The sequence below is a fragment of the Orcinus orca genome, chromosome 19 (genome assembly GCF_937001465.1).
Source record: "Orcinus orca chromosome 19, mOrcOrc1.1, whole genome shotgun sequence".
NCBI classification, from domain to species: Eukaryota; Metazoa; Chordata; class Mammalia; order Artiodactyla; family Delphinidae; genus Orcinus; species Orcinus orca.
Window position 1 is genome coordinate 29,651,863 of NC_064577.1, and position 17,779 is coordinate 29,669,641.

General features: G+C 51.0%; 1 long non-coding RNA gene across 1 annotated transcript; it reads left to right on the forward strand.

Moving 5' to 3' along the window:
* Positions 1-1,216: 1,216 nt before the first annotated feature.
* On the forward strand, positions 1,217-9,033 carry LOC125962105 (uncharacterized). Its single transcript, XR_007473515.1, has 4 exons — positions 1,217-2,088; positions 3,805-3,937; positions 7,534-7,693; positions 7,798-9,033. It is a non-coding gene; the product is annotated as an uncharacterized LOC125962105 (long non-coding RNA).
* The last annotated feature ends 8,746 nt before the right edge of the window (positions 9,034-17,779 follow it).

The following is a 17,779-nucleotide window of genomic DNA, read 5'->3' on the forward strand; positions in this document are numbered from 1 at the left end:
TGTGGCTGAGTCGTATTCCATTGTGTGTAGGTATAAGATGACACAAGTTTGTCTGCTCACTGCTCTGGAAGGCAGACATCAAAATCAAGGTGTCAGCAGAGCATGCGCCCTCCGAAGCCTCTAGGGAAAGGTCCTTCCTCACCTCCTCCAGCTTCCGGAGGCTCCAGGTGCTTCTTGGCTTGTGGCCACATCACTCAATCTCTGCCTCCCAAATCTCCCTCTGCCTTTCTCTCTCTCTTTCTCTCTCTCTCTCTTTTTTTTTTGTTTGGCTGCACTGCAGGCTGGTGGGACCTTAGTTCCCTGACCAGGGATTGAACCCACACCCTTGGCAGTGAAAGTGCGGAGTCCTAACCGCTGCAGCGCCAGGGAATTCCCCTGCCTTTCCCCTATAAGGACAGGTGTCATTGGATTTAAGCCCAACCTGATAATTCAGGATAATCTTATCATGAGACCCCTGGTTTAATGACATCTGCATAGAGTCTTTTTCCAAATAAGGTCACTCGCACAGGATCCGGGAAGTGGACAAATATTTTGGGGGGGGCCACCGTTCGGAGAGTGAGTGTGCTTTGGGGTGCAGCTGCAGCTGTGTTTCTGAGCTGTCCTTCCCCCCCAGGACTCTCTGAAAGGTGGACTGTCTGACGGCCTCTCTCTCACATCTTCAGGCTCTCCCTCCACCCCCAGCACATTTTCCTCACCTTGTAAACCATTCCCAGTCTTGAACACAAAACAAACTGAAGACCCTTCTTCTTAAGACCACTGTCCCTGGAACTCCATTCATCCCATTTTTCCTCAGCTCCCAGCCTTTATGGGATGGCCCATAAAGACAGTCCATGTTCCAGGTCTCACACCGTGGGCCTCCCTCTGGGCTCTGCACATTCTGAATCTGGGCCTGCCTCCGGAGGGGCTCCTGTGACCATGACCGTGGCTGCTGGATGGAGCCCCTGGGATCCTCCATCTCTTTACCACGTTTCCTGGGTTGGAGCCTTACCCTCCCACTGGCTCTGTAACAGCTCCCAGCTGGGGACACGTGGGCCAGCCAGGGGTCTGTGCCAGTGGAGAGTGGGTCTCAGCTCAACCCCTCACTAGCTGCCTGTTGAATTTGAGCGAGGCACCTCTGCTCTGGGCCTCGAGGGCTCAGCTGGCCGTGGAGGCCATTGGATGGTGGAGGTTGAACAGGACCAGTCGGCAGGCGCGCTGTGACTTCCGCGGCTATAGGGGCTCCTCCAGGGGAAGATGATGAGGACTTCCCTTCTCTCCCAACTCTGCTCCGAGGGTGAGACCACGGGGTGGGGGATGAGGCCCAGGGTCTCTGAAGCCCTGGGACGTCTTGCTCAGCGCAGCCTCGTCCTTTCAGTACGGCTGAGGTTTCTTCCTGGGAATCTCCGTCAGCAACTGGAAGGGCCCGGCTGGCAAGCGCTGGGGAACGAGGCTCCACACCTGCTGTCTCCTGGCTGGAGAGAGGGTGCAGCTCTGCCGATGAAATTCTACGTGGATTAATTAAAGTGGGGGAAAGCATTTCATTGTTGGATCTTGTTACGGAGGTACCAGAGCCTCTTTTTTGGTGGTGGTGGTGGGGAACATGCTCCAAGCCTAGGGTTTTTTTTTTTTTTTTTGGCCAGGCTGCGCGGCTTTCGGGATCTTACTTCCCTGCCAGGGATCGATCCCAGGCCCCGGGCATTGGAAGCTCAGAGTCCTAACCACTGGACCACCAGGGAAGTCCCAGCCTGGGGGTTTATGGTAGGGGAGAAGCCGGTTGCCTGCCTCTCTAGAGGTGTGGTGTTAATCCTTAACGCCAGAAGGGAAGAGCCTTCATGGGGGAAGTCTGCAGGGGAAGCTTTAGAAAGATCCCCCCATGCACAGTGGGCAGCTTCACATTCCTTTCTTTTTTTTTTTTTTCCGAAGACGAGGGCTGTCCTCCAGGGCAGCTTCCCCCAGAGAGGGCAAGAAAGGAGCAGGCAAGACAGAAGCCACAGAATTTGTGTAACCTAATCTTGGACATCCCATCGCTTTTGTGTTTTCTACTTGTTAGAAGCAGGTCCTTCGGTCCAGCCCACGCTCCAGCAAAGAAGATTCCACAGGGACACAGAGGTGAGGATCATGGGGCCATCGCGGGAGCTGCCTACCAGTTCACAGCCTATGGGAGCGAATATGTGTCAGGGGAGTGTGACTTTGGTTCCGTGGGAGCTATTAACACCCACAGATTTATAGGTCAGGAGTATCCTCTTCCTGGCTATCTGGAAGAGATAGACCCACTCGGTGGCCCATTAATTTATTTGACTTTATCATATTGTACACTTTGCAAACCACTTTGCTTCTGTCTGTGATAGAGCATCCAGTTAAAATCTGCAAATTACAGATGTGTATAAGAGCAGGTAGCTGCACGTATAAGAAAATGCCAGGGACTTCCCTGGTGGTCCAGTGGTTAAGACTCTGAGCTCGCAACGCAAGGGGCCCGGGTTCAATCCCTATTCGGGGAACTAGATCCCACATGCTGCAACTAAGACCCGGTGCGGCCAAATAAATAAATATTAAAGAAAAGAAAAAGAAAATGCCAGCTCTCAAATGTCAGCATGAAAAGTTGTTTGTCAACAGTTGTAGGTTTGCAGATTGGGGCTCTGCCTGAAAAATGGGCAGGGGGAGACTCCATCCTCTAGGGGAGCTCGGCCAGACCCACGTTGATGCTGCCGCAGGATCGTGCTTACCCTGGAGAAATCAAGGTCCTAGACAGTGGCTTCTCTCCATTGCCACTTGTGGTGGAAATGACTCGGCAAGGCTCAGCTCTGGCTAGAGGGGACCACTCCACCGAATGGGCCAGGCCAGCTCCTTAGGCCACTGGGCAGAGAACTGGGGGAGGGTGAGCAGGAATCAGGACACTCTCTTCCTTTCCTGAACAAGGACATATTTTAAAGCAGCTTAGAATCCTAGGAAATTACAGGGCACGTGGTCCCATTCCGTTCAACTAAAGGGGGCCCTGGAATGGCTACTTTTGATCCGGAACTTCGGCCAGGTCCTACTTCTGCTTTTTTATCTCTTCCTCCTCCCAAGATCTACTGCCCTTTGTGGGGAGCCCCACTCCACCTGGCTCTTCTGGGCGTGTGATGTATTAGCAAGTGCATGGATGTGGGACAGGACAGACCCTTCAGGACCCTGGCCTCACGACTTCCCAGCTGTCAGACCTCAGTTTCCCCGTCTATAAAGTGGGGATAATACCACCTACTTCGTAAGGTGGTATGAGGATTAAATCATCTATGCAAGAGGTTGGCAGAATTACAGACGTATCACAGTCACGTGAAGTATTGGGCGTCTCCTCTCTCCTCCCGTCCCCTACGACAAAACAAGAAAACCAGAGCTTTTCTTCTGATATGGAATGCTGACTGTTTATGTGGGCTTGCTGTGGAAGGGCATTCCTTTTGTGCGGCAAGTGTGGGGAGTGGAAGAATGTGTATGTGTTGGCGAGGTTGGGAGGGTAGCTCACAGAGATGGAAAGGACAGAGTGCTGCTCTGATTCGCATTTCATTCCAGGAGTGTCTCCTCGTAAGTGATGATGCTATAGGGATGCAGGGCATTGATGAAGCCCCCTCCCTGCTGGCGGCCCCAAGCAGCCTCCCTGGTCCCTTGTGGGGGGACAGTGGCGAAGGAGCCTTACAGAGTGTTACGGACTGAACATCCCTGTCCCCAAACTCACAGGTTGAAGCTGCAGTCCCCAGTGTGATGATAATGGGAGAGGGGGGCCTTTGGGAGGTAATTAGGGTTAGATGACGTCACGTAGATGGAGTCCTCATGATGGGATTGGTGCTCTTACAGGCAGAGACATCAGAGCTCGCTCTCTCCACCATGTGAAGACACAGCAAGAAGGCGGCTGTCTACAAGCCAGGAAGGGAGCTCTCACCAGACCCCGACCATGCTGGCACCCTGATCTTGGACTTCCAGCCTCCAGGTCTGTGAGAATATAAATTTCTGTTCTTTTTTTTTCTTTTTGCAGTACGCGGGCCTCTCACTGTTGTGGCCTCTCCCGTTGCGGAGCACAGGCTCTGGACACGCAGGCTCAGCGGCCATGGCTCACAGGCCCAGCCGCTCCGCGGCATGTGGGATCTTCCCGGACCGGGGCACGAACCCATGTCCCCTGCATCGGCAGGCGGACTCTCAACCACTGCGCCACCAGGGAAGCCCTAAATTTCTGTTCTTTAAGCCCCCAAGTCTATGGCGTTTTGTTATGGCAGCTGAAGAGAGAGCCTTCCAAACTGCCCCTCTGGAAGCTTCTGCCTTGCCCGGTGGCAGCTCAGTGTAGTTACAGGATGTCATCTGTTGGAGGCTGGGACCCTTGGATGGATGAGAATGCATCCTTCTTAGCAGGAGGTTGCTTGTCATTCAGCAGAGGTCAGGGGTGAGGGACAGTATCTGATTGGGTCTAGTCCCTGACCTTTGGTGGCGTCTCATGATTGAGAGAAAGGCACAAAGGTCGATTCTGAGCCAGGGCGAGGCTGAGTAGCAGTCTTTGGGCAGCGATTGGACTATGTTCTTCCAACGGCCACCTGCAAGTTCTGTTCCTGCAGAGAACTTGAGAGCCCCTTGAGGGCTCAGTCAGGGAGGACAGCCACCCATCTTGGATGGAAGAGAAGTCCTCCCCAGCCTGGGGGGCTGCCCTCATCACTGATCCCTGTGGATTCAGCAAAGACCCCCAGAGAGAGGTCTCTCTGTCCAGCCCCTGTCATCTAGGGCCTCAGCCTGCTGAGCCCTGGGGGACATCGCTCCCCACCTCTACACGGCCACATCAGCTCTGCACCTCCCCCAGAGATGTTCCCTTTGTTGCTAAATTTATTTTTGCCTTGTCTGTGCCCAATTATGCTTATTTTCTTCCACCGCTTGCCTCTGAGCAGGGGCGGAGAAGGGAACGAAAAAGGGAAACTGATTTGCTCTCATTGTGTACACCGAATGCACATTTTCTTTGTGAGATTTAAACGTCTGGGGGTCTGAGCTTTGAAAGTTTGTCTTAAATGGTCTAATTGCTTGGTCTCAATCCTGGCTTGGCGTCTTGCATTTGGCACTTCCTGGATTTGAATCTGGAGAGACAGTGGGGGGGCGAGGCCGGGGGGTTGCCTAACTGATGGATATTTTTAGCACATCAAAGTTTGCTTTTCTGGGTCAATTCTATCCTGTCTCATCACCACCTTCCAATCTTGTCACTTCCCATTGCCTCTAGGACCTGGTACGAGGCCACCCCCGTGCTGCTGAATTAGCTACAGGATCAATGACACAAGCCTGACAGCGTCCCCAGAGAACCCAGGGGCGCCACCCAGCCCTGTGCCCAGGGAAGGGGATGCACGTTTATCGAGCTCCTGTTTGTACCAGAGACTAGGGACCAGGGGCTTCATTTAAGTCACCCATTCTCAAAGTGGGGTCCTCACAAAGCTCCAGGAACTTTTCTTTACACAAGCTGACCAAATGCAGAAACAGACATGAGAATCCAGCTGGCTTCGGGTACGCCAGACCTTAAAGAGGTCTGCACTATTGTAAAACGATGCCTTTCTTTGCGCAGAAATTGTGTTGTTTTGGAAACTGGAGTTTTTTTCATTAAAAAATGTTATTTATGCTAACATGTCATTGCTTTCTTTTTCTTGGCCACGCTGCACGGTTTGCAGGATCCTATTTCCCTGACCAGGGATTGAACGCAGGTCCCCTGCAGTGAAAGCACAGAGTCCCAACCACTGGACCACCAGGGAATTCCCTATTATTCCCTTTTTTTTTTTTTTTTGGTTGCCCCTCCTCACACGCGGGGATCTTAGTTCCCTGACCAGGGATTGAACCTGCAGCCCCTGCATTGGAAACATGGAGTCTTTTTTTTTTTTTTAAATAAATTTATTTATTTTATTTATTTATTTTTTTGGCTGTGTTGGGTCTTTGTTGCTATGCGTGGGCTTTCTCTAACTGAGGTAAGCGGGGGCTACTCTTCGTTGCAGTGTGCGGGCTTCTCATTGCGGTGGCTTCTCTTGTTGCAGAGCACGGGCTCTAGGCGTGCAGGCTTCAGTAGTTGTGGCACATGGGCTCAGTAGTTGTGGCTCGCAGGCGTGGGCTCAGTAGTTGCAGCTCGCGGGCTCTAGAGCACAGGCTCAGTAGTTGTGGCGCACGGGCTTAGTTACTCTGCGGGATGTGGGATCTTCTTGGACCAGAGCTGGAACCCGTATGCCGTGCATTTCAGGCGGATTCTTAACCACTGAGACACCAGGGAAGCCCCTGGAAGCACGGGGTCTTAACCACTGGACTACCAGGAAAGTCCCCACCCTATTGCTATTTTTTAAGTGAGTTGATAGATTAAAATTGAGATTTCTCAGTTTTAATGTCTAATATTATAAATATTGATCAACCATGCATGTAAACAAAAGTTCTCTGGGATTTTCAGTAATTTTTAAGAGGGTAAAGGAATTCTGGGACTAAAAAATTGGAAACCACTGACGTAAGTAGCATCATTTAATTCTCCAACCACTCTTAAGGGAAGCAGTGTTATCCCCATTTCACAGATGGAGAAGTTAAGCCTCTGACAAGTTATTTACCCAAGGTTTCACAGTAAAGTGGCTGAATTAGGATTGGAAGAAAATACTTCATTTAAAACAATAGTTAATACATACTAACCGAAAAAAAAAACTGGAAGATAAAAAAATTTAACCCATCATAAGTCTGCCGTTCAATATTTTGGAATATTTCCTTTGTCCCCAAACTTTTTTTAAAAAATAAATTTATTTATTTTTTTAAAATTCATTTTTGGCTGCATTGGGTCTTCATTGTGGTGTGCGGGCTTTCTCTAGTTGCGGCTAGTGGGGGGCTACTTTTTGTTGACGTGTGCAGGCTTCTCATTGCAATGGCTTCTCTTGTTGCGGAGCACGGGCTCTAGGCGTGTGGGCTTCAGTAGTTGTGGCTCACGGGCTCTAGAGCGCAGGCTCAGTAGTTGTGGCGTATGGGCTTAGTTGCTCCGCGGCATGTGGGATCTTCCCGGACCAGGGATCGAACCCGTGTCCCCTGCATTGGCAGGCGAATTCTTAATCACTGCGCCACTGGGGAAGCCCCTGTCCCCAAACTTAATTTACATAATTTGGATCGTTACCATCAGTGCGGGATTTGAACCCAGAGGTGGGTCATAGCGACGAGCTGAGATTGTGTCTCTTGGAGGCAGTGGCGGGCAGCTGCGCTGAGGAGGTGGCTTCTGCCTTTGTTTCCTCCTGTTTTGAGAGTGTCTAGGGAATTCCCTGGCGGTCCAGTGCTTAGGACTCAGTGCTTTCACTGTTGAGGGCCTGGGTTCAATCCCTGGTCGGGGAACTAAGATTCCCACAAGCTGTGCAGCAAGGCCAAAAAAAAAAAAAAAAAAAAAAATAGTGTCCAGGAATAGGTCCTGTAGACTGTATGTTACAGGCTGAATTGTGTCCCTTCAACCCCAGAGCCTCAGGCTGTGACTGTGTTTGGAGACAGGGCCTTTAGGAGGTGATTAAGTTAAAACGAGGCCATTAGGATGGGCCCAGATCCAGTGTGACTGTGCCCTCACAGGAAGAGGAAGTGTGGACACGTAGAGATGCCAGGGATGTGTGTGCTCGGGGGAGACCCTGTGAGGACCCAGCAAGAAGGCAGCATGTGCAGGCAAGGAGAGAGGCCTCAGGAGAGACCAGACCCCCGACACCTCGACCTTGGACTTTCAGCCTCCAGAACTGTGAGGAAACCCATTTCTGTTGTTTCAGCCCACCGTCTGCGGTACTTTGTTGTGGCAGCCTGAGCAAACTAACACACGGTGTCTTATTCTCTCTTTGGGAACAGGAGCACGAGTGGGGTGGGGCCTTCAGACGACCCAGGCTGTTTCCCACGAGGGGGATCTGCAGGGTGAGGGGAACGAACCCACGAGAAGCAGCAGAGACTGGGCCTGTGAGCCCCTCCCAGGCCCGGCATCCTGGGGCCCCGCTTGGCCGGCCTCAGGCTGGGGCCGCCACCTTTACCCCAAGCTCACGGGGTGGTTAAGCAGCTCAGACCCTTCCTGGCACAGACGTCTGCTTCCGTGGATCGGACCCTGCGGAAAGGACCCCGCTGGCCCGGACCCACCGAAGAAGAGCTCAGGCCCGGCCTTGGAGGTGGGCCAGCGCCAGTGAAACCTGTACCGAGAAGAAGCAGCAAGGCAGCAAAGTGCCGCTCAGCACACCATCCAGGGAGTCAGCCCAGAGGTGGGACAGGGTGCCCCTCCCCTTGCTGACTCCCGGCCTGCGCTCTGTCCTCTGGGCTCCACGTCTCAGGGACACCCTGGAGAAGGTGCAGCCAGGCAGCTCCGTGAGTGGCCGCCGAGCATTACCAGTGGTGCCCAGGCCTGAAGGCCCCGTCCCTCCTCCTTAATGAGGACATGGACCTGAGCATCCTTCCCGCCTCCTGGTATCACCCTTGAGCTTGTTGCCAAATCTGGCTCCCTGTGCACCTATGCCGAATAACAATACGGAGACAGAGAATTGGAAGATAAGAAATAGAGAGGCTTTTTATTTTCTTTGCCAGGCAAAGGGAAGACACGGTAGGCTAACACCTCAAGAACTGTGCCCCCTCCTTGGGGAATTGGAGAAGATTTTATATGTGGGGCTCGCAGTCCGGGGCATGTGATAAAGGATCAAAAGTAGTGAAGGCCTTGCATTTCTTTTCTTCTGTAAATTCATGGCCAAAGCTGGCATCAGGTGGCTCATCAACCGGGTCTGGTGTTCCTGAAGTTATCGGCCTGCGACCTTCTTTCTGAAACGATGAGTGCCACAAGGGAGTGTAGGGGGAGAGAGGTGCCAGGTGCAAAGGGTCATTTGTATGGAGTCAGAGAGCAATCAGCTTTGTGAAGGACAAGTCTAGCTACAAGTGTTTCTTAGTAGTAACAACTAAAGAATAACCAAGATTGCTTAACTCTTTCAGGCCTGTTTATGCTGTTTCCTCAGCCTATTCATCGTTTCCTTATTTTTCCTGGTTATCAGGAGAGGAAAAAACCTCATTTCTTTTTTTTTTTTTTTTGCGTTGGGTTTTTGTTGCTGCGTGCAGCCTATCTCTAGTTGCGGTGAGCAGGGTCTACTTTTTGTTGCGGTGCGCGGGCTTCTCATTGCGGTGGCTTCTCGTTGTGGAGCACGGGCTCTAGGCATGCGGGTTTCAGTAGCTGTGGCACACGGGCTTAGTTGCTCCGCAGCATGTGGGATTTTCCTGGACCAGGGCTTGAACCCATGTCCCCTGCATTGGCAGGGGGATTCTTAACCACTGCGCCACCAGGGAAGTCCCCATATAGTTTTTCTTTATCCTTCATCTGTCGATAGACACTTAGGTTGTTTCCATACCTTGGCTATTGCAAATAAGGCTGCAAGGGACATGGAAGTACAGATAATTCCTCAAGACAGTGACTTCGTTTCCTTCATGTATATACCCAAAAGTGGGATTGCTGGATCATATGGTAATCACATGGAAATTTTTAGTTTTTTAAGGAACCTCCATACTGTTTCCCATAGTGGCTGCACCTGCTTACGTTCCCACCAACAGTGCACAAAAACTCTCTTTCTCCACATCCTCACCAACACTATCTCTTGCCCTTTTTTTTTTTTTGTGGTACGCAGGCCTCTCACTGTTGTGGCCTCTCCCGTTGCGGCGCACAGGCTCCGGACGCGCAGGCTCAGCAGCCATGGCTCACGGGCCTAGCCGCTCCGCGGCACGTGGGATCTTCCCGGACCGGGGCACGAACCCATGTCCCCTGCATTAGCAGGCGGACTCTCAACCACTGCGCCACCAGGGAAGCCCTCTCTTGCCTTTGTGATGCTAGACATTCTAACAGGTGTGAGATGATATCTCATTGTGGTTTTGTTTTTCATTTCCCTGATGATTAGTGATGTTGAGCTTCTTTTCATGTACCTCTTGGCCATTTGTATGTCTTCTTTGGGAAAATGTCTATTTAGGTCCTTTGCCCATTTTTAAATTGGGTTATTTGGGGTTGTTTTTTTTTTTGCTATTTTTAAAAATATTTATTTATTTATTTAGGCTGTGCCGGGTCTTAGTTGCAGCACACAGCATCTTAGTTGCAGCATGTTGGATCTAGTTCCCTGACAAGGGACCGACCCTGGCCCCCTGCATTGCGAGTGCAGAGTTTTAGCCACTGGACCACCAGGGAAGTCCCTTTTTTAGCTATTAAGTTGTATGCATTTCTTGGTTTTTTTGGTTATTAACTCCTTATTGGATACAGGGTTTGTAAATATGTTCTCCCAACTCAGAGGTTGCCTTTTCATGCTATTTTTAAAAATATTTATTGATTTATTTGATGGTTGATGGTTTCCTTTGCTGCGTAGAAGCTTTCCTTTTTCTTTACGTAGAAGCTTTTTAGATTAATGTCACCCCACTGTTCACTTTCTCTTCCATCCCTTTTGCAGCATGCCATTTCTACAAGGTTGTCAGAGTATCAATCAGTGTCCGGTCAGGGCAGGAGCAGCCAAGCTTGGCTCCTGTTTCCTTGAATGTGGCTGTCCTGAGTCATCTGTTCTGTGATGAGAGAAACAGGAGGAGCGCTGGTGTGGAGCTGATGGATGGCTTCCAACACCCTCAGGCCAAGGCGCTTGCTGGGACTCTGAGTCATACTGTTGCCACTGCTCTGCTCCCTGTGTCCCAGTCATGCCTGCCGGCCACTCTCATTGTTGGAGACCTTCTGAAGGTCACTGCCAAATCCTGATGCCCTAACTGCATTGTGGGTCAAGGTGAGAAGCGAGGTGAGTCTTCCCCTTGGACAGTGCACGGCCCAGTAGACCCCCTCAGGAGGAATCATGGGTGCCTAAATGTATTACGGGGAGGAAGGATGGGGGATGGATGTGGAAACAAGTCACCAGGAAGACCTCCCTTGGGACAGATTGGAATCTACAGCCCTGGAAAAGGGTGTGACATGAGCTGGGAAGGCCTGGAGAGGGTGGGTGTGGTCAGAGCCCCAGGGCCTGGAGCTGCCCAGTTTACTACAGGCAAGGAGCAGGATTTCTGCCCTGGGGCCCCCCCTATCCTAACCATTCTGGGTGGCCCATCACCAGCAGACTTTGGCCGTGCCTGTCTCCTGGGATGTTGGGCAGTTCTCTGAGGGTTTGACTCCCTGCAACGCCTATCCGGGATCCCATTCAGCACTGCAACCCTCACCCAGGCCAGCCCCTTCCCATCTTCCATGACTGTTATGCTGAAGGGGTTCTAAGTTTTCAGATTACTTGTAGCCAAGGTAACCCATCAATATAGCACAAACTGATTCCTGTTTTGAATGGAGACAGTTTTCATTGGATTTCCACTTAGTTCCCGTCTTTCTCTTTGGTTCCCCTGTGTCTGGGGTTCCCGAGGCTGCTGCCACATTTGGTGATTCACTAGGACTCACAGGTCTCAGCATAGAGTTGTACCTACGACTAAGGTATATTACAGCGAAAGGACACACAGTAGGATCACCAAGGGAAAAAGATGCAGGCGGAGTCAGGAGAAATCTGTCTAGGACAAAACTGAAAAATGTCACCATCTGAGTTCGTTGAGCTCCCCCCTTTCCACCTGAGGGCAAGTCTAAGATTGGGCGGGCCACACCTGTGGGACAGGTGCCGACAGGTGGGACTGAGCACAGCTCAGGAGCAGGGCAGGATACTCTGAGACATCTGAGGCATCTCAACGTGTTCCTGGAAAGTCACACAAAATACCTCTGACTTCCATGAAGTGAGAGAGTGGGACCAGGAGGGGGCGCACTTCTAGCCCCCCATCTCCCCACACCCCTCCACCCTCACCCTCTACACCCCACCCCACCCCGGCCCCCCAGCCGCCCTGGGCAGAAGCAAGAAGGAACAGGCTGAGGAGATGGGGCCCCGTGGAGAGGTGGAGGCCTGGCCTCACAGGGGGTGGGAGGAAGTGTGTGCCCTCTGGGGTCCTGTGAGAGATTTCATGCAGGGGTGACAAGTCCCTTTTTCCCCAGTGTCACCTCACTGGGCCACAGCTTTCTCGGATATTCCAAAGAAGACTTAATTCATTATCATCTTAAAGATGGATTTATTAAAAAAAAAAAGCCCTCAGAGAACTGCTGGGATTTGGGATGACTGATGGCTTTATTAGCTTGCCTCAATTTTATATTTATGGAATTAAACCAGCAGCCAAGGGGCACTTAATTAAGATTCTTTCTCATCAGTTGGAGAAGAAAAGATGGTGGGGAGACAGGGCTTGTGACCCATATTCTAGGAGAAAAGTTTTAAGTACTTGCAATAACACGCTGGAGACCCTCGGTAGGGGGGCTTGGTGGGTCACAGGCCGGGAACAAGGGCTGTCTTCACGCTGGGAACCCAGGGGCCTGGTCCTGGTCCTTCACTTCTTAAGCATTTGCCAGTCAGAGCAGCATTTATTTGGTGTCTGGTCCACAGCGCCCTCTGTGCTGTGTCTGCAGATATACAAGAGCACAGAGCAACCAGGGAGCTCGGGCTTGGAGACAGAATCTGGGTTCCAATCTCGGTTCTCCCCCTTACTAACTGTGTACTTGTGGGCAAGTTATTTCATTTATTAAAACTCGAGATATAATTCACATAAAATTCACCCCTTTTGAGTGTACAATTCAGTGGTTTAGTATATTCATAAGACTGTGCAAATATCACCATTATCCAGTCTTACATATTTTCATCACCCCAGAAAGAAACCCCCTACCCATAAGCAGCCACTCCCATTCCCCTCCCCCAAGCCCATAGTAATCAGTAATCTACTTTCCATCTCTATAGATTTGCCTGTTCTGTACTTTTCTGATGAATGGGATAATACAATATGTGACTGGCTTGTTTTACTTAGCATGATGTTCTCAAGGTCCATCCATGTTGTAGTGTGTCAGAACTTCCTTCCTTTTCAAGGCTGAATAACGTTCCATTGTATGGATGGACCACATTTTATTTTTTCCTTCTTCTGTTAGTGGACATGTGGGATGCTTCCGCCTTTTGGCAGTTGTGAATAACACTGCTCTTGAGACCCTGCTTTCAATTCTTTGGGGTATATACCCAGAGGTGGAATTGCTGGATCATATGGTGATTCTATTTTAATTTTTTGAGGATCATTCCTTCTTAAGGCTGAATAGATAGCATTCCATCATACAGACACACGACAGTTCATGCATTCATCCATCAGTGAGCAGCCTGGGTTTTTTATACTCTTTGGCTATTCTGAATCATGCTGCTGTGGACGTTTGTGTACTGGCTTGTGTGTGGCTGTGTGCTCTCGTTTCTCTTGGGAACTGACCTAGGAATGAAATTACTCCATCCTTTGAGTCTCAGTGTTTGTTCGTGAAATAGTAGCTGCGACCTTGTGGGCTTAGTGTAAATTGATGAGACGCGTACCTGGTGCAAGGTGGGTGCTCAAGAAATGGAAGCTAATAATAACAATGATTTTATCTTTCTCTGTGCCTGTATCTAGTCCTTGAGGAGCTTATAATTTAGTAGGAAAATAAGACAGACAAAAATCAGCACTTACTAGGTATCAGGCCCCGTGAGAAGTCCTTAGGTGCAATCCTCACTCTTTATTTATTTACTTAACCATTTAAAAAATTGAAGTATAGATAACTTACACTGTTGTGTTAATTTCAAGTTTATAGCAAAGATTCAGTTATACATACACACATACTGGGCTGGCCAAAAGTTCATTCGGGTTTTCAGTAGGATCATATATATATATTCTTTTTCAGATTCTTTTCTGTTATAGGTTATTACAAGATATTCGGTATATTTCCCTGTGCTATACAGTAGGTGCAATCCTTACTTTAGAGATGAGGAAACTGAGGCTCTGACAGTAATTTGCCCAATTAAGGCAGGGATGCGGTGGCAGGATTGGAGCACAGGCCCCTGTAACTCCAGACTCCTGCAGTGAGTGAGGCAGTGGCTTGTAGGATCTTAGTTCCCCAACCAGGGATTGAACCCGGGCCACCGAAGGGAAAGAGCTGAGTCCTAACCACTGGACCACCAGGGAATTCCCAGAATGAGGCAGCTTCGATCTGGGCAGACACTGCTGCCCTTCAGGTGCACAGGTGAGCATGCAGGGCAGGGGCCAGGCCATGCCCTGGGGGCTATGTGTATATACACCCCAAAAAGCCAGGAATAGCACAGGGAGGCTGACCTTGGGGGTGATACTCAGAGTGAATGGGGATTTGCACAAAGGAAACAGATTTGGTGACAGTGGAAAGTAGGGAAGGTTTGGGGCAGGAACTCTTTGGACGGCGTGGGAGTGAATACTTCATGGGGGGGGGCTTGCGGAGTAGAAGTGGGGTGCAGAAGGGAAAGTGAGAAATGGCCCCAGCTGACGACAGGTCAGGCTGGGCTTAGAAACTGGGCTGCTTAGAACCAGCCCTTCGACTTTTCCCTGCCCAAACTTCTCTACTGGATGTAGCTTGTGTCAGATACTGTCCAGGACATTTGGGGCACATTGGTAAACAAGAGATAAAAATCCTTCTCCTAGCTGGGGGAGTGCATCTTCACCCTCCCTCATCTGCCTCCTCCTCAAACCTCTCAAGGGACCTAGAAGGGATCACGGCTCTCCCACAACAAGCTGGGGCGTGGGAAGCAGAGGCAGAGTGGGATTGATGAAGGGGGAAGGGACTGCTTTCCACACCTGCCAGGTGTTGGGAGGTCCGTGCCTCTCAGTAGGGGACGGTCCCACATGGGGTTGGATGTCAGGAGATCTTGCTAAAAAGGGACAGATTCCAAGGTGGTCTGAGACACAGCCCAGCGAAACTTGAAATCCTGCATCACCCTTGCCTGAATGGACACCAGAGAGGGGAGCCTTTGGGCAGTTGCTCTTTTGAGATGATCCAGGGGTATTCGGGGAGAAGAAGGGGGAAACCGAGGCAGCTGGGTGGCTTCCCATGTCCACCAGCAGCTCTTGGAGGGAGGGAGCTTTCCTCCTGGGGGCTGAACTCTTTGGAGGATGCCTGCTCATGCCTGCCCCCCAGGACCCCTGGACCAGAGTTTTGAACACAATGAGTGACATAGGTTCTGAGGTCTGCTGGGCTTGAGATTGGAGGCTGGATCTGCAGTGACCCCTTGAGCAAGATACTTCACCTCTCCGAACCTCTGTTTCCTCATCTGTGAAGTGGAGATATGAGCTTGTGTGCGGGGAGCATCAGCCTTTGCAGTGCCTGGCAGTGGTGGCTCTAAAAGACGGTATGTCAGCTTTCTATTACTGCTGTAACAAGTAACCACACACGTAGTGACTTAAAACCACACAAATGTACCAATCATTTTGCTGTTCTGGAGATCAGGAGTCCAAAATGCATCTCATGGGGCTAAAGTCAAGGTGGCAGCAGGGCTGTTTTCTTCCTGGAGGCTCTGGGGAGAATCAGCTTCCGGAGCCCACCTGCATTCCTTGGCTTGTGGCCTCTTTCTCCATCTTCAAAGTCAGAGGTGGCCGGTCGAGACTTTTTCACGCTGCTTCCCTCTTCCATATTTAAGGACTTTTGTGATTACATTAGGCCTACCCAGATAATCCAGGATGATCTCCCTATTTTAAGGTCAGCAGAGTTACAACCTTAATTCCACTTGCAGCCTTACTCTCCTTTTGCAACGTTACATAACGTATTCACAGATTATGGGGATTGGGACATGGTCGTCTTTGGGAGACCACGATTCTGCTCACCCCAGATGGCTGCTCCCGTACTCCTGCAGTGACCTGTGATGCAACTGGGGAAACTGTCCAGAAAGAAAGGGGTCTTTTAAAAAAAATTTTGGTTATTATAATTTTTTGGCCATGCCACGTGGCATGCAGGATCTTAGTTCCCCGACCAGGGATCGAACCCGTGCCCCCTGCCTTGGGAGCACGGAGTCTTAATCACTGGACCACCAGGGGAGTCCTGGGGGTCATGTTTTTCAAGTTGCCCTGCTAAAGAAAATTTAAATAAAATAGCCATATAGCTGTGGTGACATATTTAGAATCCCTGAGTCATTTCTGGGCACCTGGTAGGTGCTCAATAACATGTTAAATGAAGAGCTTGCCCTTGTCTCCAGCGCTGGGATGGGGTCCACTTGGGAGGGTCCCCTGTCTAGTCTGTCCTGGGCTTCCCTGCCCGTCCACACACACGCACAGACACAGACACAGACACAGCCGCTAACTTCCCTGTAGAACAGGGAAGTACGATGGCTGTGTTCCCTGCTCTCACAAGCTGTGCGGCAGAATGGCCTTCTGTCATAAATAAAAATAAACCCCAGACACTGCTTTTCAATCGGAAGATTAGGCTAAATGTGAAACAGAAAGCATGAAGGATGAATTGGAGCGGTAGCTCTCCCCGCTTCTCAGCTGCCAGGCCCGGCGCTAGGCTGCGTGCGGCTCTTGTTCCCGCCCAGAGAGGCGGCTGATGATTTGTGCGCAGTGTCAGCAAACGCTGTTATGACATTATTAATGCTCCGCTCTCCGGCAAAGGACAATGGCCTGTTGCCTCTTAATGTGCTGTCTGCTGCGGCGGTCGGAGCACATTAAATGGGGATTTCAAACACCGTAAACCACATGTTTCTTCCTCTCCTCTTCCCACCCCAGGCCGCTGTGAGCTCCAGAAGCAACCTTGAAGCCTTGGGCAGGTGGGTGTGCAGTCAAAGCTATGATGCCCCAGGAGACTCCAGGGGGGCCCTCAAGGGGGCAGGGAGGTCCCCAGGGAGCCCTCAAGGGGGCAGGGAGGTCCCCAGGGAGCCCCTAGAACCACTAGGAGTCTTGACCTTCCTGGGGGCAGCACTGTGTCTTTGCTGCGGCGAGGGGGACCTGGCCTCAGGGAAGCTGGACTTGCTGGGTGGGCAGGGCTGGTGGGCTCCCTGCTCTGCCCGTGGGTGACATCTGCAGGAGGACCCAGATGGCAGACCTCCAACGGATTTTATCGGTCTTGCACAATGTTCTAAAAATATTGAGTCTGCATTTTAAAATTGTGTGACCACACGTGAGAAGCCCAGGTTTCTGACTCCCTTAAAATAACTGGGTCCGGAGTCACACAAAGCAATGGCAGCACGTCCCCTCAGGGACCTCGAGTCTTTGGTGTTCTCTGATCACTCCAGCCCCTTTCTACCAGGGCCCTGAAGTAGGTTGAACAGTGCCCGCCCCCCCCCCCCATTCATGTCCATCTGGAACCTGAGAACATAACCTTATTTGGAAACAAAGTCTTTGCGGATGTAATTAGCTAAGATGAGGTCATTCGGGATTAGTGTGAACCCGAATCCAATGACTGGGGTCCTTATAAGAAGAGGAGAGGACACAGAGAGACACACACAGAGAAGCTCACACGGAGACAGGGGCAGAGACCGGAGAGATGCAGTTATAGGCCGAGGGTGCCAAGGAGTGCTGGGCCCCGCCTGAAGCCAGCAGAGGAGCACGTGACAGTCTCCCTCAGGGCTTCTAGAAGGAACTGACTCTACCAGCACCTTGATTTAGGACTTCTGGCTTCCAGAACTGTGAGAGAATAAATTTCTTTTTCTTTTTTTGCCATACTGCACAGCATACCAGATCTTAGCTCCCTAACCAGTGATCGATCCCAGGCCCCCTGCAGTGGAAGCACCGAGTCCTAACCACTGGACCGCCGGGAAGTCCCGATAATACATTTCTATGGTTTGAAGCCCCCCAGTCTGTGGCCGCTTGTTACAGCATACCTAGGAGACTAATATAACTCCCCTCCCTTCTTTTTTTTTTTTTGCGGTACGCGGGCCTCTCACTGTTGTGGCCACTCCCGTTGCGGAGCACAGGCTCCAGACACGCAGGCTCAGCGGCCATGGCTTACGGGCCCAGCCGCTCCGCGGCATGTAGGATCTTCCCGGAC